Source organism: Camelus ferus, chromosome 8 (assembly GCF_009834535.1).
Source record: "Camelus ferus isolate YT-003-E chromosome 8, BCGSAC_Cfer_1.0, whole genome shotgun sequence".
In the NCBI taxonomy this organism is placed as follows: domain Eukaryota; kingdom Metazoa; phylum Chordata; class Mammalia; order Artiodactyla; family Camelidae; genus Camelus; species Camelus ferus.
The window spans coordinates 38,242,467-38,266,658 of record NC_045703.1 but is presented as its reverse complement, the minus strand read 5'-3'; the positions used below and the strand labels follow the sequence as shown (position 1 = coordinate 38,266,658).

Here is a 24,192-nt window from a genome sequence, read left to right as displayed (position 1 = left end):
TGTTCTTTTTTCAAAATATCTTGTATTTTAAAAATCTGCTTCTTATTCTCCATTTCCCCTGCAACAACTCTCATTCTGGTTCTGATTACATTTTATCCAGACATTTGTCATAACTTCTGAGCCTTCATCTCAATTCTCAATTACCTCCACTTTGCACACAGTCAATAGATTCACTTTTCTAAAATCATTTTGATAATAGCCTACTCAAAAGCCTACAGTAACTCTCCTTTCTCTTAATATAAATTTAATTCTTGTCCTGACAGTATTTCTCTCTCTGTCTTTGGTTGATCTGTGCTGATAGAGTAGTTAACTTAATCTCCTTGTAATATAAATAACTCCCATTTTTCCCAATGAATTAATAAAATCAATCCTCTTATTCTTCCCCTCTCCACTTGCTGTCACCTCTCAGTACTTCCTCCACTTTCCCCAATGGATGTTAAACATCACTACCTGATTTAATTCCCTAAAAATAAATCTTTCCATTTTCTCTCTTTCAGTTTCCCATTTGACTCAGTTATTTCACTTCTTGCATCAGATTTTCCCCACTACTTATTTATATGTGAGCTGCTCCGTGTCTTCCAAAATGTATCTATTGGTTTTATTGCCAAGAGATATAACTTTAGTGCCTATTATCATATACCATATTAAATTATGATTAATTGTATAGTTTTATTTTCTCCGTAAGCAGAATAAATTCTTAGCAGACAAGGACCATAGGTTATTTTGTTTATATCTTCCAATGTTGAGCATGGGACCCTGTGTATAGTTTTCTCAATAAATGTATACTACATGAAATTATGCATTAATGTGCTCTTAAATTGTATTTTATAAATAAATAATTACTAGAAAAAACAGTAGTGAAAATATTTAAAGAGGAAGAGAGCTTTAACAACATTGCACATTAAAGAAAACATATTCTTGAACAATTTTCCAACTATTGCTTCTGGATTTGTTAGCATAATGTTAGCTGCCAAAACAAACTCCCAAATTTCAGAGTTCTAACACAATACAATTTTAGTTTTTGTTCACATTACATTCCAATGCAGTGTTGCTCAGAACTGGAGTGGGAAAGAGCTTTGCTTCATGCAGATTTTTAGTGACCCAGAGTGGTAGATATTGCCATTTTCAACACAATATTTCTAAAGTTTCTTTGGGAATTGACTTGTGGCTGGTGAAAGAGGTAAGAGATTAAAAGATCAAAACTTAGAGGAGATTTTTATGGGTCAAGCCTGTGTGCAGAAATTCTGCTCACATTTCATTGCCCCAGTTTCAGTCACATGGCTACCCCTAACTGCAGTGGGGTCTGGGAAATGTAGTCCCTTTCTGGGGATTCACCTCGAGAAAGAGGTCTGCGCTTAAGTAACAGGGAACCTGGATTTTTGATAGGTAACTCTTTTCTCTGCTACAGCATCCATCCAGAATTTATATTAAAATATAAATATCTGGGAATAATTAGCTCTTCCAAGATTAGGAATTAAGACAGGGGCATTCTGTTTTTGTTGTTACAAAACAACAAAAACAAACAGAATTTTTTCAGCACTTTCTCAAGCTACTACTTCATTATAAACCTTTGAATTGTGAGAAATGCTTTAAAATCTTTAATGTGACATAAAGCATGCAATTAAAAGTATCTTTAACCTGTTCCACAAATTTAAAATAGGATAGAGCAGTTCTGTGGACTTTGTTAAAATAGATTTTTTAAAACATTTTTTTATTGAGTTATAGTCATTTTACAATGTTGTGTCAAGTTCCAGTGTAGAGCACAATTTTTCAGTTATACATGAACATAGATTTATTATTAAGTATATTTAGTCATTAAAGGGTATAAAATGCATAAACCCCCTCTAGGGTTTAGCTCAGATCTCTAGGAATCAGGCTGAATGTGCTGTATATAGTCATCTCTTTTCTATACTTGGTGGGGTCTCATTCCTAACCCCTCAGGAAATTACTTTTCTTTCTTTTTTCTTTAATTGAAGTATAGTCAGTTTATAATGTTGTGTCAATTTCCAGTGTACAGCATAATGTTTCCGTCATCATATACATACATATATTCATTTTCATATTCTTTTTCATTATAGGTTACTACAAGATATTCAGTATAGTTCCCTGTGCTATACAATAGAAATTTGTTTGTCTATTTTATATATAGTAGTGTGCATCTGCAAATCTCGAACTCCCAATTTATCTCTTTCCATCTCCTTTCCTCCTTGGTAACCATAAGTTTGTTTTCTATGTCTGTGAGTCTGTTTCTATTTTGTAAAGAAGTTCATTTCTGCTTTTTTTTAGATTCCACATATGAGCGATATTATATGGTATTTTTCTTTCTCTTTCTAGCTTATTTCACTTAGAATTATGATCTCCATCCATGTTGCTGCAAATGGCATTACTTTATTCTTTTTATGGCTGAGTAGTATTCCATTGTATAAATATACTACAAATTCTTTATCCGGTCATCTGTCAGTGGACATTTAGGTTGTTTCCATGTCTTGGCTATTGTAAATATTGCTGCTATGAACACTGGGGTGCATGCATCTTTTTGAATTAGAGTTCCCTCCCAGGAGTAGGATTGCTGGATCATATGGTAAGTCTATTTTTAGTTTTATGAGGACTCTCTGTACTGTTTTCCATAATGGCTGCACCAAACTACATCGCCACCAACAGTGTAGGAGGGTTCCCTTTTCTCCATACCCTCTACAACATTTATTATTTGTGGACTTTTTAATGATGGCCATTCTGACTGGTGTGAAGTGATACCTCATTATAGTTTTGATTTGCAAGGAAATTTCTTAATAAAATATGCTAAACTTAAATAGTACTTGGTTTCTTTAGAAAAAGATTTGCAAGGTCAAATGGAACTAACACCTGAGACATGCTTAATCTGATTTTATAAATGTGATTTGATATATTTGGCAAATAAAGTGAGATAAGTTTTTTTATTAGGCTTTTGACTAATCAAAGCTCACCAAGCACATAGCCTCATTCAACAACAAAGGAAACCTCCTATTTAATATACAACACTGTCATCAACACACACTTAGATATAAGTGATGAACACTAAAGTCTTGGTATATACACGTGATAATAAACAGAAGTGTACCCTACACAAATCTTTCAAATAACAGAGATGCTCAAATCTTAGGGTGAGACTTTTTGTGAAGAAGTCTAAATTAAACTGAAGAAGATTAGGTAAGGTAGATTTAACTGGAGTTAGTCTATAGTCAGAAGGAAAAAGAATAATAGTTAAGATTCTTTCAGATAATGCTATACACAAATTCCTTGTATAAAATTAAATGCTGACACATAACAAGCCGAAAATTTGAATAGATTTATTGTTAATTTCAGAGCTGAATAATAGCAGTTTTACTTCTTCTCATCTTTACATATGAAAATACAAAAATCTATTTGCATTCACAGCACCATAGCATCAGGTATGTTGTTCAAATCCTGGCTCTACAAATTACAGATTGTATGTTTTTATGCTGTTTACCTAAATCTTTCTGTGCCTCAGTTTCCTAGTCTAGAAAATAAGAATAACGTTTATACTACATTATAGGTTTACTATGTGAATGCAATGAATTCAAATACATAGATTGTTTCGACTTGTTAATATTAACTGACACTGGTACTACAGTAAATTTTCCATTATGTAGAACAAACTTTATTACAGTTTCCTGGACAGGGAACTACCATTCCCTTTTTTGGCAAGGATTTAAATTCCTTTATTTTTTCTTTAATTTACAGGTGCTGACCCCTGACAGTGATGTAAATAATTTGGCACACACCCAATTACATTGCTGTCTCCATCACTATTGCCAAGTCCCTTTCCTTGAAATGTGTAATCAGATAAAATATTCTAGTCTATGTCTGAAATGGTATTTGGAAAGGAGGTTAAAAAAATAGTTAATGGAGTAACCTTTTGCCTTGTATACTGATTAAGTACAGTCAGGCTTGTTGAGAGAATAGACTGAAATAGTTATTCAGGGAGAAGAGCCTTGAAGAGCAAGGGAAGACATCCCCTGAATTTTTAAGAGTGTTAACATCCTGGTTCTTGGTTTACATGTGAAGTTGATTTGTATTTTTTTTCCTCCACATAATATGACTTGAAGAATCAGTTCTTGTAATTTGCAGGATAAGAGCTCTAACTGTGCTACATCATCCAGTGAGAGTGGGAAAATGAGTTAAATAAAGGTATAAATGTTCTTTCCTGTGGATTTAATAATCTATTTTAGAAATCTCAAAAAAGGGGTTAGACTTGTTGTTTATCCCAAACATAATTGTCCATGGAATTTTATTTCTCCCTTCAATGAACAGCTCCAAAGGAAAAATGGTCCTTGGAATGACCGAAGCTAGCATCACTATATAGAGAATATATTTGTGACATTTCTCTTTGACATAACTCAGAGAGCTATGTTACAGTGCCGGACAGGCCAAGCCTTAGAATTTCCTCCATGCCTTCTGGGAAGATCTGACTCCAATCGATCCTCTGATGCTTAGGCAATAATGTGTTGTGCCTCGAGACTCTGACACGAGGGCTGTCAAATCATAGACAGGAGGATAGTGATGCACTGCCTGGCCAGCCATAAGAAACAGATGTTTAGAAATGGTAACCACTCCGTCTGAAATTTGAGCTATAAAGTACCACTGACTTTTTGTAGGCTAAGAGATTCGAAGCTGAGGATGCCTTGGGAAAGAGTTGCTACCCTTGGAATCGTTACATGTCAATGGCTGCAACCACTGGCTTTTCTGCTCAATCCCTCTCCCCTGTAATTGCCTACCCCTCCTCAGTGGTGACTTTCTAGCAGCCATGCCTCACTCAGAAGCCCTGCTCTGTGGCCATATTTGCAGTTGGACACGTTCTCCCAAGATAGAATTAGAACTAAGAGAAAGGCAAGTTCTTACTATTGGACGCTGAATGTGGGCTTAGAAATTCTGGGTGGACATATTACATCATGCAAACTAGGAAACAGAGAACATTGGTCTATAGAGGGAAAATGAATAAAAGAAATGTAATATGAAGCAGAGATGAATGTTGAAAGCATAATATTCCTGTTTCCCTTCCTAAAAAGAAAGACCCTGCCCTTGGTGTCTCACTGTGCATAACTTTAATATCCTTTCTCCCCTTAAAATTAAGCTGTCTTTAGTTGGCTCTTATATATGATCAAGAATCTTAATTAGAAATCACATTTTGTGGGGAACAGAGACCATAAGTAAGAGAAGAAAATAGGAGATAAAGACCAGAAAGAGATGGAAAATTATCAGTAGTTAGAAGAGAATGTAGAGTTTGTGCCCAAAAGCAAGAATACTATGATAATTGAGCCAGGGAGGAAGATAGAACGGTGCTCAGAGCTGCCGCATTCCATCTGATTTTCCTATAGCAATTCTGGTCCACAGGTTTTCTTAAACTGCTTGCCATGCTTTTCTTGAGGTAATTTTAGGAGGGAACTGTTTTATGCAATACAGAGCGACTCATTAAAAAGTTATCAACCACAAGGCATTTAAAGAGGAGGAGAGCTTGCTCAAGTGCATTGATGTCCTTACAGTTGCTTGAGTGGGTCAGTCACATTGGATATAGGAGCCACAACAGCATGCATACCTGATTAGCAATCTCCAAGTAAATAGTAAGCTCATTCTCTGGGCAAAGCATGTTACAGAATGTGGAGACATTCTTACAAGAAGAAACGTTTTCAGATAAAGATAAAAGACACATAAAATGTGTTGTTTCAAAACTTCCTTCACTTGAGATTAATTTTGAGTATTTGCTTCCAAATTTCTGCCTAGTAAATGTGTGAGTAATATTGTCAACTTTCTTTTGATGTTAGAAAAGAATACAGAATGGAATTTTTCAAAGAAATCTGAATTCCCTCACGAAGAGTCTATATTAGTAGATGAGTAAAAAATAGGAATTTTGAATTAGATGTCTTTTTATCCCATGTAAATTTAGCATTTTAAAATGTCAGTTATCTGGTAAAAGTATAATGTTTTTGTATCTGAGGGCACAGATAATTGCATCTAATTGTATTAAAACACAAAGCTAATTAGATTTCTAATTGTTGCAGTATCTATTGCTTTTCCTCTGTTTTTACCCCTTTATTATATTTTCCTAAGGAGGAAACCACTTATGGTGGAGCTGCTTGAAATAATAGGTATCCATTTAGGCTGGACTCATCTTTGTTAAAATTTTATACAGAACTTTTAAACTTATTTTATTGAAGCATAATACACAACACACAATTTTCAGTGTATAGCTCAATGGATTTTTACAAATTGAGCATTCATGTAACCACAACCTAGATCAAAGATAGAACAGCACCCCCCCCCACCCTCTTATTGTCCTCTTTAAGACACAATTGACTCCACTCTCAAGGGTGAAGAAGTGTCCTGACTAAACACCATAGGTTAGTTTGATCTGGTTTGTAGTTATAAAAATGCAACCATACAGTACAGTATGTACTTCTTAGTGTCTGGGATTTTTCCCTCAATATTATGTTTATTAGTGTCATCCACTTTCCTGTGTCTAGTTGTAGCTTGTTTATTCTCAAGAAGCTACTCAAGAAGCAACCACTGTCCATCATGTGAATATTCCACAATTTATTTACCCATCTACTGACAGTGGGTGTCTCTTTTACCCAGGTTTTAAACCTATGTGGCTGTGCATGCATTTTCATTATTTTCACATAAGCCAGAGTCTCATGTTTCAGTTCTAGCTAGATGTTTTCAAATTTTCTGTGTCACTAAACAATTATGTAACACCTTGTAGGATACTACTCAGATCTGGTACAGATAGATATATCAATGCACATAGTTCAGAACCAACCACCTCGCTATGGCTGTCTCTTCAAACCGTTTGTTTCTTAAAAATTTTTTTTTTAAAAACTCTCTTCTAGAATTAGAAGTTTGATCTGAAAATTGTTGGTTTTGCATTTGAATAATGCTGGTGTACATTTTTTTTTAATTTAGAGATTTGCATTTTCTTCTCTTTCAAAGAACAGTTCTTCTCACTTTGTGGGGTTAAACATTTGATCCATCTCAAGTTTATGTACCTTGGTGTGTTTCCTTAGCAGTGAAGTCATCTCCTCATTACCTCTCTGTCTCCATGGGCTGCCCTCCTACTCCAGTGCTCACCACTGGCAACAGAGTATGGACACTCTTTCAATTGTTGCCACCTCTGCCCTGGAATTTGTCAGAAGAAAATTTGGTTAAGGTCCCCTTTCCCTGCTACACTATTTCTTCAGGCAACTCCACCAACAAATGAAGTTCGCCCATGATAACTAGTAAGGCAATTTCAGAGAGAAATTACTATGTGCAATGGAGGTTTATAATTTGAAGAGGAAAGACTGGGTACAAAGTAATTAGGAAAGTAAGGTCTAAAATGCTTGGGTTCAAAACCACACTCAGCCTTGGGTAAGTAATTTTACCTCTCTGTGCCTCAGATTCATTCAGACTGCAATTCCAGTTTACAGAGATGGCAACTGAAGATTAATCCTTCATCTCAAGAGGTTTCTTTCCCAGGTGCCTCTGCTCTTGATATGATATGTCAGCTCTTAGTTTCCTGTTTTCTTTCTTGTGGAAATCTCCTTTCTTCATCAGTTCCTTTCGTGAAAAATATTTACTCTTCCTAACCAAATGGAAAAACAATACCACTATCAACCAAACACAACCTTGCCCAGAAAGAGGGACTCATTTACTGGATCCATTTGACCTTCCCTGGTATTTTGTGATTCATCTAGTCTGAAGGAGTTACTTTTAAAAATTACCTGGAGAGCCAGTGGTGAGTACCAGGGAAGGGAGTATGGCACCCAGGTTTCAGAGGCTGGCTGTTTGGTCAAAGGCAGCTGTGACATCTTGTTTGACTTCATTATTGTTAGTACCATCAGTATATACTTCAGGCAAATTGATTCTTTAGCTGGTTGTTGTTCTGTTCAATTAAGCATGTGCAGCCCCCAAACAAGCATTATTTTGGGGATAGTTGTATAAATTTAAATCCATTTAGGGAAGGAAATATTTCTCTTTTAACAAGGTGATGTATACTTTCCAATGAACTAAGTAATTCTGACTTATTGGGGAAAAAAGTAGTATTTTCTGTTTTACTTAAGGTACAAGTATGTACCAAAATAATAAAAGCACCTAATTATGCCTCCTTTTGTTTCCTCAGGAAGAGCTTTAGACTCTTATTTTTAAAGCTCTGCAATCTTCTTTGTTTACCAATTCTTCTCAGTGCATTTTAAACTATATTCATACTATTATTAATCTCGTATATGATCTAGTATTTCAAATGTTTATGCCTTAAATATGCCTAGAATTTAGAAGTTGTGCATATATCATGCAATTTTTTAATCTCCTAGTACCATATACAATGTAGGTGCTTGATTCCTATTGGCTGATGGACCTTTAAAATGTATATTCAGTTTACTTTTTGCACCAATTCAGTGATGCCCTGCACCAAAATATACAAATCTCTTAATTTGCATGACTTTTAAAAATACTAAAGGATCAATAATCAAGCTATTTCTAAAGTGATACAAAATGGTAAGTATACAACTTGTAAATCTTTTTGTTCTTTTTGGTGATTATTAGATGGAACCATATCCAGGCAAATGATCTCTTCTCATGCACATTGTAGTTTCCCCTCTGCATCAGGAAGTAAAAATATTCCCACAGAACATCCTAAAAATCAAACACTTCTTTTCTAAACATCTAATCCGAGCTCACCATTGTGGTGGTTGCAGGGGTATAGAAAGATTAAACTGCTAGCTTCCTGATTTCAATAACATGGGATATGACTAGAGGACAAATAATCAGTTTAATTATTTAAGTGAATTTTCATGATGTCGGCCTGGTCAGTAGAACACCTGTATTTGTTAGAGGAGTAGAGAAGTCTTACAATTGTAGGTGAAGCTTTAACTAAGAATTGAGGGATGAGAGAGAGTGATTTGGCTAGTGAATTGGTGGGAGAATGCATTGCGGGCAGAAGAAAAAGAATATTGAAACTCACACAGGCATGAGACAACATGGTGTCCCTAAGGGACTATATGAAATTCATTAGCACTAGACATTACTAATCAAGATGCAATTCTATGATGCTTGTTATATGGTTTCTTGGGTTTATAAACTCAAAGAATAAATTCCAGTGAGCGTGTGAAGCTTCAATTTGGCCTCAGTCTTGTTTACATTATCCACTGTAATATTTGGAAAGTAAACTATCTGATGTTATAAGTACATTATTTGCATAATTGTTTTAAAATACTAGAATCTCATTTGGCTAGCCAACTTTGCACTTTTTCTTCATCTATCAGACTTGTGGTGGGAAAAGGGATTCTTGGTAATATAAGAATCTTGATTTGGAAAAAAAGAAACTTTGTAAATGTGATTGGCAGGGCCCAATGCAGTCTGCTGGTGGTAACCAAATGGCTCTACCCTACAAAGCATTCTTCATGGCAGAGGTTGGCAGTGAGGCCATAATACCATGAATGTGCACTTACCTAATGCACTTACCCCAGTTATGGAGGGCTATATTTTGTGCAGCAAATCTTATACCCAGCTCCATCAGCTCATGCCGATAGAGCCCTAGTATTGCTGATAGGTATATTTACATTGAATTGTACTAGTTATCTGCTAACTTCCAAACTATGTCTCAGTCCTTGGATATGCATGAGATACTGTCTTCTTTATGCATCCTTTAAAAATTTTTCACTATTTGAGGTTGATTATGTGAGTCTTGGTTACTTACAACTCCAATAATCCAACACAAGAAACACATAGTCAACTTTCACTGATGAAGAGTGGGTACCTATTTCTGCAACTGGGACTTAACTCAGTGCTGGGAGGCAGAGTAGAGCAAGAATAGCTACTATACCACAGTCACGTAAGAAATAAAAAGTCTGTTTTGGTGGATTATTCCCAAACTTCAGAATATGTGATAACGAGTGAGGCAAGAACATACACCCATTTCCTAGGTCTCTCAATCATTACATCATTTTGGCTGTCATCTTTCAAGTTTCTGTTAGTGTAGTTAATATTATTGGTACTGTTGTCTGTTGTTATGATTGTTATTATTATTACATTTATGGAGCATTTTTTGTGTGCCAGGATCAGTGCTTTACTGCTTTATATACTTTATTTCAATTATTACAACAAAATCTTGAGATAAGATGGTTATTGGATTTTTAATAATTTTAAATTCTATAACATATGCTTGTTGAAAGTAAGTAAACATATTTACAATTTTAACTTCTTGCTCACAAACAATTCCTTCTCATTTTTCATAGTTTTTCCCACGTAATTGTTAAACAGCATGATGTTTTAGAAAAATGTCTCAGGTGTTGTGATGATTTGTTCATATATGACATAGGATATTTTGGCAAACAGACTTCTACCTCATTAGATATTCTTTTGAGTTGTCTTGGGCACCAGGAGTACATAACTGCATCAGTGAGATAGCTCTAAAATCCCTTTTCTCAAAGGTAATGAAAGTAGTAATCCCTCACCTACTCTCATTTGCTCCCCTCAGTAACTTAATTTCCCACTCCAACTTCAAATGGTTTAATTTCTTTCTTCATTGATCCTTTGTTCTTGAAGAGAATGAATTTAACGTCACTGGGAGATAGGTTTTATATATTTCAGTTGTGGTTTATTAACTACTTACAACTTTAACTTTTTTTTTTCATTCTAAATTCAAAATAAGCTCTTATTCCTTCATGTCTTACGTTTATTTTTGTTTCATAGAGCTCATTATTTTATTTTGATTTTCTTCTCCACTTTCCTAATTGAGCCAGAATCTACAGCAAATATACACAGGCATGTTAACAGATATGCAGGTTACACTATAGTTTTGTCCAGCATCTTGACTCTTATCAGAAGAAACCATTTTTTCCTTCGAAGTTGAAACACCTTTTATTCTTTTCAGTGTATATGTTCAATTTATCAACATTTGACTTTTCTTGTCTTCAAGGTTGATCTTTCTAAAGTTATAAGATTTGTTTTGGTGCTAACTAGTTTGCAGTTTTTTGATTTCTAGATTACTGTATGTCAAATTTAATCATAAGGCTGTCAGCTGGTCGAATGGCTCAACTCCATTTTTCTGCTTCACTGATTTTACCTTCATTCTGGCTTAAGTGATCATTCCCCGTAGGGGATTTGACAGACTAATTCTAGAAGTAAGCATTTGCCTAAGCCATTATTTCTGTGTCTGTTTCATGATGTGCCTCAAAAGGTTTAAATTAATATTTAGATGATTTTTATTTCTTATAATTTTTGTGTTTATATTTTTGCTTGCTTGCTCAAATTGTATTTGGAAAAAATATAAATTCTTTGATAAATTTGTTAACAAATTTAAAAATCCTCACCTGACACATTGGTGTTAAGGAAAGTGATCTTGGGAGTTACAGAAGAGAAATTTGTGGATTTTTCTATTAAATCACACTTGCTTTCATATCATAAATATTCAGGGAAGGATAATCATGCTTTTATTGTATCATATGTATATTTTAAATGGTATTATCCAATGGTACTTACTACTGAAGTATGAGGAATATTTTTTCCAACGAGTAACAGCAGGTGTTATAATTTCTCCTTCATTAAATCATTATGAAATCTTTGAAATGGATAGAAAGAAAATTCTAATTTACTGGCTCTTTAGAATAAGTGAGTGGTGGTGGTGGTGGGTGTGTGTGTGTGTGTGTGTGTGTGTGTGTGTGTGTGTGTGAGATGAAGCACGTGTGCAGCACAGCTTTCGTGGCTCCACTGCTTCTGTGTTACCTTATCCTGAGCAAGTAAACTACCATACCTTGTTGAGAGGTGACCTGACTTAAAGAGTGTTAGTGGAATCATTATTTATAACCTGAGGCTTTGAACTTAAGGAAAGTTAGGACTGGCTTCCAACGTCTATAAGAATATGTACCAATATGATCCTGGTTCATCAGCAGACACTGGAAATTCCAGAGAGAAGGCAGAGTAGAACTAAATTCTCCTTGTTGTAGGTGTGGAATCGAGCGAGGAAGAAATTCCCAATTTCTTAGGCTTTCCACGGGTCACACAATGAGAATTGGTGGGTGGGAGATCCCTGAACTGGGTCAGGGCAAGTGAGCATTGCACTAGGAAAGGAAAATATTACACAGGAAATAGCATTCCTGATACTGAAAAAACAGAGAGAAAGAGAGAGACAGAGAGAGAGAGAGAGGTGAATGTGATGAATTACCTTCAATAACAATGAAGCAGCTGAAAGGAGGTTGATAACTCTCAGTGACCTGGTATGTCAAGTACAATCAAATATTTGGTTTATTTAGGTGCTCAGGCAACTGTATGCTCCTCCTCAGAGGAATATAGAGGTTTTTGACTTAGCGGGACAACAGAGGTGAGTCCAGAGGCTTGGCAGCCTGTGTCTGGTGGTGAAAGTGCAGTGGTGGTGGCTTTATACCCACACTGGTCTTGGCTGACGGTCTGATGTATACTAAGCTACCTGGCCTCTCTGAACTCCTGGCCACTCTCTCCAGCCTTTTGTTGGTTCTGTGAACTACCAAACACCTTCCAATAAATCCTTTTCCATTTGGATAACCAGAGCTGGTTTTGGTACTATGACTAGTAATTGCATTATTCTGCTCCCAAGATGTCTGAATAACTTTCTGAATGCTCCCCTTCTTCCCTCTCATGGGCTGGCCTGGCCATCTTATTTCTATCCCTGTTCTTCTGTTTTAACTGCCTGTATCAGATGCTCTAATTATAAGTTATTTCCATTTGTGTTGTTTTATGCTTTTTTTTTTTTTAATTATCTCAGTTACAAGAGCATAATGTTTCAGCCAGGTGCACAGAGATACACAATAAAGACTAGATTTCTTAGGTTTCATTATGACTAAGAGTGGCTGTGTCTAAGGTGTGGCTAATAAGATGTGAGTGGAAGTAACGAGTACAGATTCTGGTCCCTTCCCATTATGGGGAAGAACTACCCCTCACGCCACCTCATCCCCCTTTCCCACTTCCTGGAGCGCATGTATGGTAGTGAGTCATCTTGAAAATGTGTGTGAGGGCAACGTACTAGGAATAGTGAAGCAACAAGTTCAGCAAGCTGGGGCCTTGACTAGTGGAACAGAGTTCCCATACCCACTCAACTTTTGAAGTGATAAAGTAATGTCTTCGAGTCAGAAAGGCACATAATGGGTAATACAGAGACTCACCAACACTTACTTAGCCACCACTCACCTCTAATAAAGACTTTTAATCCTCCTCTCCAGGTTAATGCCATCTTCCTGGCATTAGAATACACTTTCTGATGTGTTTTTGTTTAGTGCTACCTTTTGGACAATAAGGTTCTAAATGAAAGAGGTCTACAATTTGTAAGGTATTAAGAATGGCACAAGAGCTTAAAGAGTTATGACAAACACACACATCTGACATTATTTACTCCCACCCACATCAGTTACATATTTTGACATATCCCAGGTATTTCACTTACTAGGATAAGCAGCAGGGTGACTATGGTAAAAGAAATCTAAATTTCTGCGCAAGGAGATGATGCTGACCCACTGATTCTAATAGTTTCCTCCCTGGCTAAGAATTACTGATACTGAGCTCTTAGGACCATTATGGATCTTTTTATCTTGAGCTTTTAGCCAGATTGTTAATTAGAACCAACCCCAGACCGAAGAGATTTTAGTGCCTAATTACAAGGACCAATCATTATCATGATAATCTAGTGCTGGTGGTTTTTCAATATTATGTACACAATTCAAGTGGTTCTGGTTACACGCGTACCGACGGAGGGGATGGCATATACAAATGCTTGTGTTCTACTGGAAAAGAAGTCACTTTTTAACAGGAGGCAGTCTTATTCAATTCAGGTAGGAAGATTTCCTGAATACTTAAGGATCATTATCTAATAAACATTTAAAAATGAAAAACGCTGACAGTTTTAAAAAATCCATAGTTATTTTGGGGACAGTCTGATGAAGTTTGAATGTGGCAAAGAGGTTTAATTTTTCAGGATAATGGTTAGCATGGATAATTCATAATAAGTTTAACAATTCAAGGCTCAAAGCTGTTAAATAATTGCAGCTGGATTGCCAATTGGCTTTACTCAAATCTAAAAGGGACCTTTAATGTACTTAATATTTTGCTGAAACATAATTCAGTCTCAATGACTTTGAAAGGGACATTAATAGTTTTCTGAAAATATAACCTTGAAAATTAAATCCATTATATCTTTCCAAGATTATAGATGAAACTACTCTGTCAAATAAGTCATTACATTAGCATAATGAGCTATGAGGGGAGATATAAGTGAGAAACAGCAAGTAAAAGGTACTTTGTACCACAATTTGCTTACATTTAACCAAAATGACCTTTAAAAGCAGAGCTGAAGGGTCAGGTTTATCATCACTTTTCCAGCCTTCAAGTAATATATTTCTATTTAACAGAACAATTTGCTGAAAATTGCTGTAGTAAGAATTACGTGTGGTCCAGCTCCCTGCCTGCAGTACACAGGGTTTGAGTGGAAGCAACCTCTGAAAACAGCTGTCAGCCAACCACCGCGTCCCTGAAGCAAACACCTGAAGCGCACATGGCTATCACTTCCCTTCTAAAAAGCAAGCAAATCAAAAGGCAGACAAGTCATTAAAAATGTATTCTGGAACATATATATGCCAAAGAAGAAAACAGCAAAATGTTAAAATGCTAAAGAAGTAGCATGATGTATTCACATCTTTCACACTGAGGCTGGCAAATGTCAACTTGCCTGGTCTTTCAGCTTTGGATGTGATTTTTAAGTGTTTGCCTGAAGGAGATTATGTATGCAAAATACCATGAAAAAATATTTGATTGAAGGTAAGTTTTCAGATGCATTTCTGCATTTCCTATATTCAAATGAGGATTTTCTTTTTCCTTCACTGGCTGGATAGCCTTTGACTTGAGAAATTCTCTTCAGCTAAAAGGCGGCTGAGAGAAAGTGTCCAGCAGAGTGTCTGACCCACAGCAGGCACAAGTAAATATTTGTTGAGTGAATATTGAATGTATGAGTACCGATGAGCTTGAAAAGCAGGATTTTGTGTTTGCACATGGCATTGGTTACACAAGTGATTGATGGAATTCTCCTGGACAATGATTTAAGATTCTTTTTAAGGTTTCATAATTCTATAAAAAAGATGTGAAGAGTGTCTTTTCCCCTGTTTGGTAGCTCTGGTGTGCGATGGTTATCGAAACATCAGTATCTTTGCTGTGTCAGTGACTTTTAAAAGAGGGCAAAATTGAAACTGATTCAGCACACTGTAATGGTGTTGATGATAGGAGTAAAAGAGATCTGGGGAAACTGTTCTCCTTGACCTTTACTGGAAGGTTTTTCAGTTAAGAGGTAGTTACTATGCGAAGCGATACTATCCAAGTGCACCAAGAGCTCATGCAGTCAGGGCCGGCAGGACCCACGTTGTTCATAGACCAATATGAGGTGGGAAGTTCACATTCTAATTTAATGTGGCCTGAAATTACACATTGGTCCTGAGGAAACAGATTAAAAGAGCTAAATGAAAACTTAAAAAATACAATACAGACTGGGTGAAGATACAAGTACCTCAGGGCCTAACTGAATATGTCATTCAAAGGAGTTGTCACCTGATGCCATTCTTTTCACTATAAGGTATGTGGCTCAGCAGTCTGAATGGCTTCAGGGAAATGAGATGTAATAAAGTCAAAGTGGTAATTTCATAAGCTATAAAAATGCTGCTATTTATATACTATAATAAACAATAATGATAAAACGAAATAATACAAAGAGATTTTAAAATTACATGACATTTAGTCTGCTTTCTGTACTCTAAGTAATGGCACTTAACTCTGTCATTATACTCCATTGTGGGTTTGATCAAATATTATTGCAATAATTAGAGTTGAGGTATTGAATTATGTAAATGGTTTAAATTTTTTTAAATTAGAGTACTTCTAACGTGGTCCATATAATATCCCCACTTGCTCTCATGGACATTTCTATGAAGTGTAGTCCTTCTTTAGCATTTTAATATTTTGTTACTTTCTTCCTTGACATATAAATGTTCCAGAATATGTTTTTAATGACTTGTCTGCCTTTTGATTTGTTTGCTTTTTAGAAGGGAAGTGATAACCATGTGCACTTCAGGTGCTTTTTACCGACCTAACATCCTGTAATCTGGTGAATTCATAGGACTGTTTCATTCATGCATGTAAATATTTGGTATATGTGCTGTAATAGAAAAAAACTGTCTAAGGACTTCCTCGTGCTTACATATCCATTGTCTCCATACTGTTATGTTCAGTCAAGTAGTGGACAGTGCCAAGTTTACTTTGGAACTCATTGGCAAGTCAGGTCAGGTTTATCAGCTTCTTTATCTCTGTGCTTCATTATTCCTGAAATCTCCCCCCTTTATTTTGAACGTTGCTGGCCTCTTTTAGGATGAGATAGTTTCAAGTCTGAACCAAATCATCATAGCACTCATTGTACTTTAATGGCTATTTTGTTAATTACTATTAAACAAAATATAAATGTTATGAATTAACCTGTTGCTTTCTTAAAAATTACTTGTTCCACGGTAGAATGTTCTATTGCTTTCAGCCACTTTTTAAACCAGCATAGTGATCACATGAGGTAAATACTATTACGCTAGTTTTTTGGTTGAAAATCTGAGACTCAGATTTATCCAAGTTCACAAACAACTACCAGACTTGGTATTGAAATTCATTTCTATGTGGATTATGCAGGCCAGGCTCTTTTCAACAACCACAGTGGCAGAAATAAAATGTCCTCTGACATTTTCTCACTGTCTGCTTCTTTAAAACTATAAAAACCAAACTTCTTATAAATCTTGAGCATTTTCTGTTCATTAAGAGTAAGTAAAAACAGGCAGAAAGTTGGAGGTTACCCATGGTGCCCTCGTGTCCCTTCTTTTCTCATATATCTATAAGATCTCCTGTGACTTTCTGCTTTATCTGCACCCCCAAAATGTGTTATCCATAATCGAGGCTCATCTTTTTTTTTTTTTAAGCCTAGTAGAATGTGCCAGCATTTACACTGACTGTAATTGACAACTTTAAACAACCTACAGATGTTTATTTTTTCTTAGAATATATACTAAACTGAACATTATTCAATTTTGCATTATAGAGCAATTCAAAATGCAGGACTGCTTGCTAATTTTATTTATTTTCACCCACAATCAATTATTTTACCTAACAATTTAGAATTGTGCTAAGAGAAGAAATAAAGTAGGTTTACAGTCTTCAAAAGATCTATAAGCAGAACTAAAATTATATATCTACTAACTCCTTCACAGATATTAAGCCGATCCAGTATTGTACCTGCAGTGATTGTAAGAGGAAATTACTTGCTAGAAATCTAGAAAAAATTCACAGAGAGATCAATAGTGATTCTTAAAAGAATTTTATGGTATTTCCTTTTTATTATCCTAAAGATACAGATTTAGTAAGGGTTTACTTCTCAATAGCAGAAGAGAGGAGTAGTGAAAAAAGGCAATTTATAAAGCCCTCAAAATACATCTGATTAAATCATGAACAAACCATAGCTAGCCTAATTTTATGTTTAGAAATCTAGAGACTATTCTAATAAAATGTAAGAAGCTGAATGCTTATGTTGTAAGAAGTTTTTTAACTTTATTTCCACAATTTGTCAAATTCATAAATTTTAAACTTTTGTATGTGGATAATCCATGTCCAAATATGAATTGTCCAATTTTACCTTAGTGATAGGCAATAAATCTGATCACCTAAATCTCTAAAGTTAAATTCATTTATTTAAGTTTTCTTATAAGAAAAGCATTTTACTTTAGATTTAATTTACAATTTTTATTTTACTTTATGATGTTTTTATTGCAAATTGAAACAAAACAAATGTATTCAGAAAAGAAAAATTATTATGACATCCCGTTCTACTTCTGCTTTCAGTCTTGTTCAACTTTAAAATAAAACCATCCTTCACACACACACAAAAAAGTGACCGTCTTTTGCTTTTCATATGTAGATCCTCACTAATAAGGAATGAAGGAATTATACTGGAAAATCATCTGATGTTTCCCTTGTCTTTTAAACAGGAATGTTTTTTAACATATACTATAAATACATAAACTTTAAAAAATTACTTGAGTTTGAAATTTTTAAATTAAAATTTTAATATGCCATTAAATGAATTATCTCTTTATTTACTTATAGCAATATTACCAAGAAAGTGGAAAAAGAACCTGCACAGATGTCTACTACTAGTAGACTGACCACAGATCTCGTAGACTGACTACAACATAATGAGCAACGGTCACCTTTCCACTAGATAACTATGTAACAAAAAGATTGGTTGACTAAAATATACTTAGGGGATTACATAATTTCATCTATGAAAACAAGGGAGCAAAAAAATAGTTGCTCTCCTAAACCTATAATTTGAACTTATTTTTATTACATGATCCTTGAAGATGCATTATAGAAAATATGTTACACTGTATCACAAAGCCCCATCAAACTATTTCAAATCGTTTATATTTTTTTTTGACTAGTGTTAAGGTAGGAATTACTAGATAAGACTTTGCAAACTGGAAGGTGACATACAGGTAATATAAGTAGAAGTAATTATTATCAATAGAATATAGCTGAAATGTGATAAAATCTTCCAAAAGAGCATTTTCTTGGTTTTTCACTATATTTTCTTCATTTCATTAGCAAATACACTTAATTTGGCAAAAACGTAAATCATATTCAGTTCTCAGTGTGTGAGGGTGTGTGATAAGATGAAATAAGTGCACCCCATCCTTTCTCTCCCACTGAATGCCATTATAAAACCTGGACAGGATGCATGGAGCAGCTATTTGAGAACACTGAAAAGTAAGTAACAGCAGTCACACTGAGGAAGAAGATCAGAATTCCAAGTAACACCAGATCAGCAGCAAGTTCATCAGTTTTCTTTTTGAGAAGTCTCCAGCGTTAATACACTGCAGCAGGAGACCCAGAAGTGACACTGGGGTGCAGACAAAGAGATCTCTTGGAGAAGCATTCTTGGTTTGGTTCAGGATGTGGGAAAAGGAGCTCTTAACACTTAAAATGAGTGCAAAATCCACCTCCCCCTTAATTTAGTTATTTCTCCATTTTTTCATGCCCTAGCCCCCAAGCAATTTCCGAACATGGCAGCAGAGATGGCAGTGGAAAGACAGTGAATCCACTGTGTTTCTCAGTCTTTCTTCCTTATGGTCTGACTTGTAAACCAGGAGCTGATTTACAGATGTGTTATCAGTAGGTGTCACAATTTGATCCTACCTCTTTTATTGCCTGGGAGTCCTCCTTACCGAGGCCATGGAGCATATTCATATGGTCTTTTTTCAAAGGGATGTGTGAAGAAACATTTAAAGAGCTAATTGGGACATTTAAGAATTGCAAAATGTGAGGTTTGTTCCTACAATAGACTTTATTTTATTTTGTATTATATTGATCACTCAGTTGTATTAATGTGAAACTTTTCATTTGTCTAAGTCTTAATACTTATCTCAGTTTTAATTAGAGAACAGGAATTATGTAAACATCCTATTTCCAGCAACCCAATTTTATGCCATGTAGACACCTAATAAACTTACTGAAAGTAAGTAAAGGTGAGTTGCCCTTTTAGAAATATCTGAGGGGAATTCAGTGAATTTCTTAGGTTGAGATCTCTGTAATTTTGGAATTTTCAGCACAGGGATCTGTGCAGTTGTTTCCTATTTTCATTGCTGTAACAGTTAAGGATAAAAGACAAATAAAATAGCAGTTGAATTGCTCGCTTTTATGAGTACTATTAAGGAATTATGAAGTGAATAAAAGTTCCAGTCTGGTTCTTTGATGTGGGCCAAGTTGTGTTATTCCAAGATCTCTAAGAAGTAAGAATGTATAATTAATGTGCCAGGGGTCTAAAATCAAAATGGCAGTCTCTGTTTATAATTATCAGAGGACATCTTAGTATCAGTAATGTGAAGAAGAAATAAAATAATGTAATTATTAACATAATGATTTCATTTAAATAGAACAGCTTAAACGTTTAATGTCTTTTTCCATAAAACTATTTTTTTCTTCAAACTATTCTTACCTTGGCAGATCTCTGTTTCTAAGCTTTTGTTCCAAAAGTGTCAAGGATGCTGACTGAAAAAGAATGTGTTGAAATACAGGGATCAGTTTCAAAGAAGATAAACCAAAATAAATAGGTACTAGTTTTGCTTCATTTTCTCACAGATCATTTTCTATTCTTTTGTGCCCTCTTTTGAGTTCTGAAATTCTAATTTGTAATGTTACCTTTCACTCTTGCTTCGCATTTGGTCTAGTCAATGGAAAGTATCATTAGGAGATCACAGGGAGATTAGAAAGGACATTTGGTCTTTACTTCCCTCCACTTCCCACCTGTTAACTGGCCATGGTTTAGCAGTAGTTTTTATTCCTTTACTTGCACTCAGAGTGAGTTCCTATGGTTACAGCTATTGCCGAGTTGTAGTTGTATTATTTCATCTCCTTATCCATATAAAGCTAGAGATGGTCATGGTTTCCCACTGTTCTTAGTCAATGTGTGTTCTTCATAGTATCTTATGGATTCTCCTGTTCTTGACCACACTATGATAAATCATTCTTTCTTTATATCCACTTCAAGTAACACTCCAAGTGTGCTTTTTCATGCCTGAATCTGGACTGATACAAAGCCTACAAATCATCTCTAGCCTATTTAATGATTTCTTCCTTCATGCTTCAAAATTACATTATTTTCGATGAAATGTATTTTTTTTTGAACTGTGATATTTACCTCTGTGCTATTAGTTGGTGTTTCAAATCCATTTGATGGGAGAATTATTACAACAAAACTTGAAATGAAGATACTTCTAAGCAGCAAGACATGAATTGCCAGCATTTTCTTTTACACTAGGATAAAACTGACCTTTCCTCAAACCTTTCTCTAATGGATGACATTATGAAGAAAGGAATCTTCAGCCTCAAAAGGGCACTGTTTGGTCTAGTCTTCATTCAAAGGGTATAGAGTCCAAGATGAAAGTAAACCTGGCACTTTTACCTGAGTCAGTTGGGGGAAGATGTCATTTAATCTGTTGGATAATGATGGGAAGAAGTCCCAGAGTCATTTCCTAGAATTAATGAGAAAATGGCATGCGGGAACAACAAGTTCCTCTCTTTTTTCTACCGCTTAATTGGCATGCATGTTTATCTGGGGGACTTTAAGAAGAAACTTGGCAGTAGATATATGACCACATCAAAAAAACTGGTTTGGATTGCTTACTCTTCCATGAGAGTTAAAGCTGGCAGCAGTGTTAGGTTTATTTTAATGCAATTAGTTGGAGCCTAACAAAGAAAATAAACCTTCCTTTATATCTTTCCAGTTTTGTATGTTCTCCTGCTAATGAGCCTCAAAGACTACCACTACCCTCAGGGTAATAATATAAATGTTTAATTTATGTTATTAATTAAATTGCTTAATTTAAATAACATTTAGATTCTGCACGAAGCATACAATAATATTTCTGAGAGTGTGACCTTAATGTGATTTTGCAATGTGTTTTCTTATCTAAGTGGCATCCATTTGCTAAGGAAAATATATGACATATTACTGATGCTCAGCTGGTCAGTAGAAATCAGGTGTAAATTTGCAAAGACATGTATAACATAATGTAATATAATATTAATATACTATAAATTTATATTTACATATGTACAAATATTCAAAGTGGGTGACTAAAATTATTCTCTTAACATAAATATAATTATTCAGTTAAAAGCATATTCAAGTACATTGTTAAAAAGAAGGCAGGGATTTAAAAAATTATCAACAAATTTTCTTTAATGGCCCAAGTTTCTCTACTATATATCTAACCAAGCTAATTAAACTCATAAGTACGAGACTGGAATAGTAATACTACTGGTTGAGTTCTGTGCTGGTGTGATTAAAAGGTTCTGTCAGAGACTAACCTTCACATATTAAGCTGGGGACAGCCTTTCAAAGAAATGATAGTGATAAGGCTTTGAGAGAGAGAGACAACACTAGAATAAAAGTTCAACATGCCCCAAAGGATTCTGCAGTGCATGATGACTGGAGGTCTAAAAGCTAATAAAAGATAAACTTTCTACAAAAGTGCTGTCAAAATGAAAGGGGGAAAAAAAGGTGACTAAGAAATAGCCCCAAGAAAGAAAACTTGGGCAAGCTCTCTTTTTACAGCAAAATAGAATAAAAAGATTCAAATGAAGATACATTCAACCATCATACAGTTTTCTGCCTCTTTAAATGCATTTCCTAGAACTGACCTTTACAAAGTTTATTTCTAGTTTCTGGCAAAAGTGGAAGAATGAAAGATCACTGATAGAGCTGTTGGGTAGTTTAGATAGAAATGGGCACTGGGCGGGGGAGAGGAAAGGGAAAGGAACGACCCAGAACACAAGGAACCTGAGCTCTCAATTAACCAGAGCACAAGGAACCTGAGCTGTCAATCAACCAGAGTGTAGGAACCTGAGTTATCAGTCAATCAATCAATCAATCACAAAACCAGGATATAAAAACAGGAACGGCGCCATGTTTCCTCTCTTGGATTGGCCCGCTCTCAATTCCTGGGAGTGTACTAGCTTTTACTTTTTTTACTTCACTAATAAAACTCTTGCTTATATCACACTTTTTGTCTCTCATCAAAAATTCTTTTTTTTTCGGGTGACTAAGAACCGAGGTAATTATTTTCCTTTTCCCGGTAATACTAATTTTGGTGCTGTGGCTCGATGGCGTGCTTAAACCTAATCTTTCCTCCTTCATTTCCCCCTCCCTCCCTGAGGCCAGTGCAGCACAAGCTCCTGGGGCTGGTTGTGGAGCTGGACAAAGAATACAAGGCATGGAAGGGTGACCAGCCACTGGCTAAAGGAGATCATTCCAGTCAGACCACGGAGATACCCAGCACAAGGTAGGACTCTGGCTGTTTCCCCCTTTCTGGAGTGGAGGCTGAGACGTCAGCTTCTATCCCCAAATCAGGACCCTAGGATGCTAGGCACTGCTGAGTCATGGCTACTCTCTAGGATGCATCTGGTTGTAGACAGAGGCTGAGACATCAGCCTAGTCCATGGGCTTTTCACCTTAGGCCCCCCAGCTCTGAAACCCCCCTGTATCCTACCCTTGTTTTAGATGGGAAACCAAGAGTCTATCCCTGCTGGGACTCCTTGGGCTGCACATTGGCCAACTGGGACCGTTTTAATCTACAAACCCGCAAAAGAAAACACTTACATTCCTTAAAGCTGCGCTGCTGGAGTACTAGCACAGGTTCTCCTCTCCTGCTGCCTTCCCCGTTCAGGAGCTTCCATGTGGACCCTCTAACTGTAACCTACTCCTCTATTTATGCTCCCCTTTCTCTGGCTGTCCCAGTAGAGCAGCTCTCCTGCTCCTGGATCACTGACCACCCACGGGATTAAAACTATTTCCTTGGGCTGCGGAGACTCCCAGCTCACGGTAAGACTGTGGCCGCTTTCCCTATCCAGAGAGAACACCAGGACGCCTTCCGCGGGCCGACCCTGGGACACCAGGCTCTCTTCAGTCCATGGCTTCAGGGTACTCTTGACTACAGGCAGAAGACTGAGATGTCAGACTATAGCCTGTGGGCTTCACCTCAGGACTCTGGGCTCTGAAGACCCCCCTTCCCCGCAGTATCCTGCCCTTCAGAGGGAAAGTCAATAGTTGATCCCTGCTGGGACTCCCCTGGGCTGCATCTTAGCTAAAAGCATGGCCCATAAATAGGAGCATAAATTCAACCTCCTTGCTCCAGATTAATTTCTTCTACAATACACAAGGCAAATGGTCTAAAATACCATAAATCCAGATCTTTTACTTGCTGAGGGACAGCAATGATCTCCTAAAGAAATGCAAAATAACCACCTTGGCCATGGTTACTGTCAGCGACCTGCTGTCTCCAATACCTCCTTGAGGGGGGGACTCTCTTAAATGTATGTCCTCCCCTGCTCTTCCTACCATATACCCCTCATTTCCCTAATACCCAGGAAAGATACTGCCTTCAGGTCCTCCATTACCTCTGATAGCTAAGACCTGCCCCGATAGAAACAGGTGGAAAATTTGGTCCACAGCTCATACATAAGCCATCTTCTCTGGTAGAGCTGAGACAAATTAAGACTAATTCGGTAAGCTACTCAAATAATCCAGATAAATACATATGGGCATTCCAGCACCTTGCTCTG

General features: G+C 36.1%; 1 long non-coding RNA gene across 4 annotated transcripts in view; it reads right to left on the bottom strand.

Annotated features, from left to right (window-relative positions):
• The window catches only part of LOC116665359, a 622,548-nt gene that overhangs the window by 4,468 nt on the left and 593,888 nt on the right, over positions 1-24,192 (bottom strand). For all 4 annotated transcript variants that reach the window (XR_004321937.1, XR_004321935.1, XR_004321939.1 and 1 more), the window contains one exon: positions 20,066-20,118. This is a non-coding gene — a long non-coding RNA (uncharacterized LOC116665359). The remainder of the gene's footprint in view (positions 1-20,065; positions 20,119-24,192) is intronic.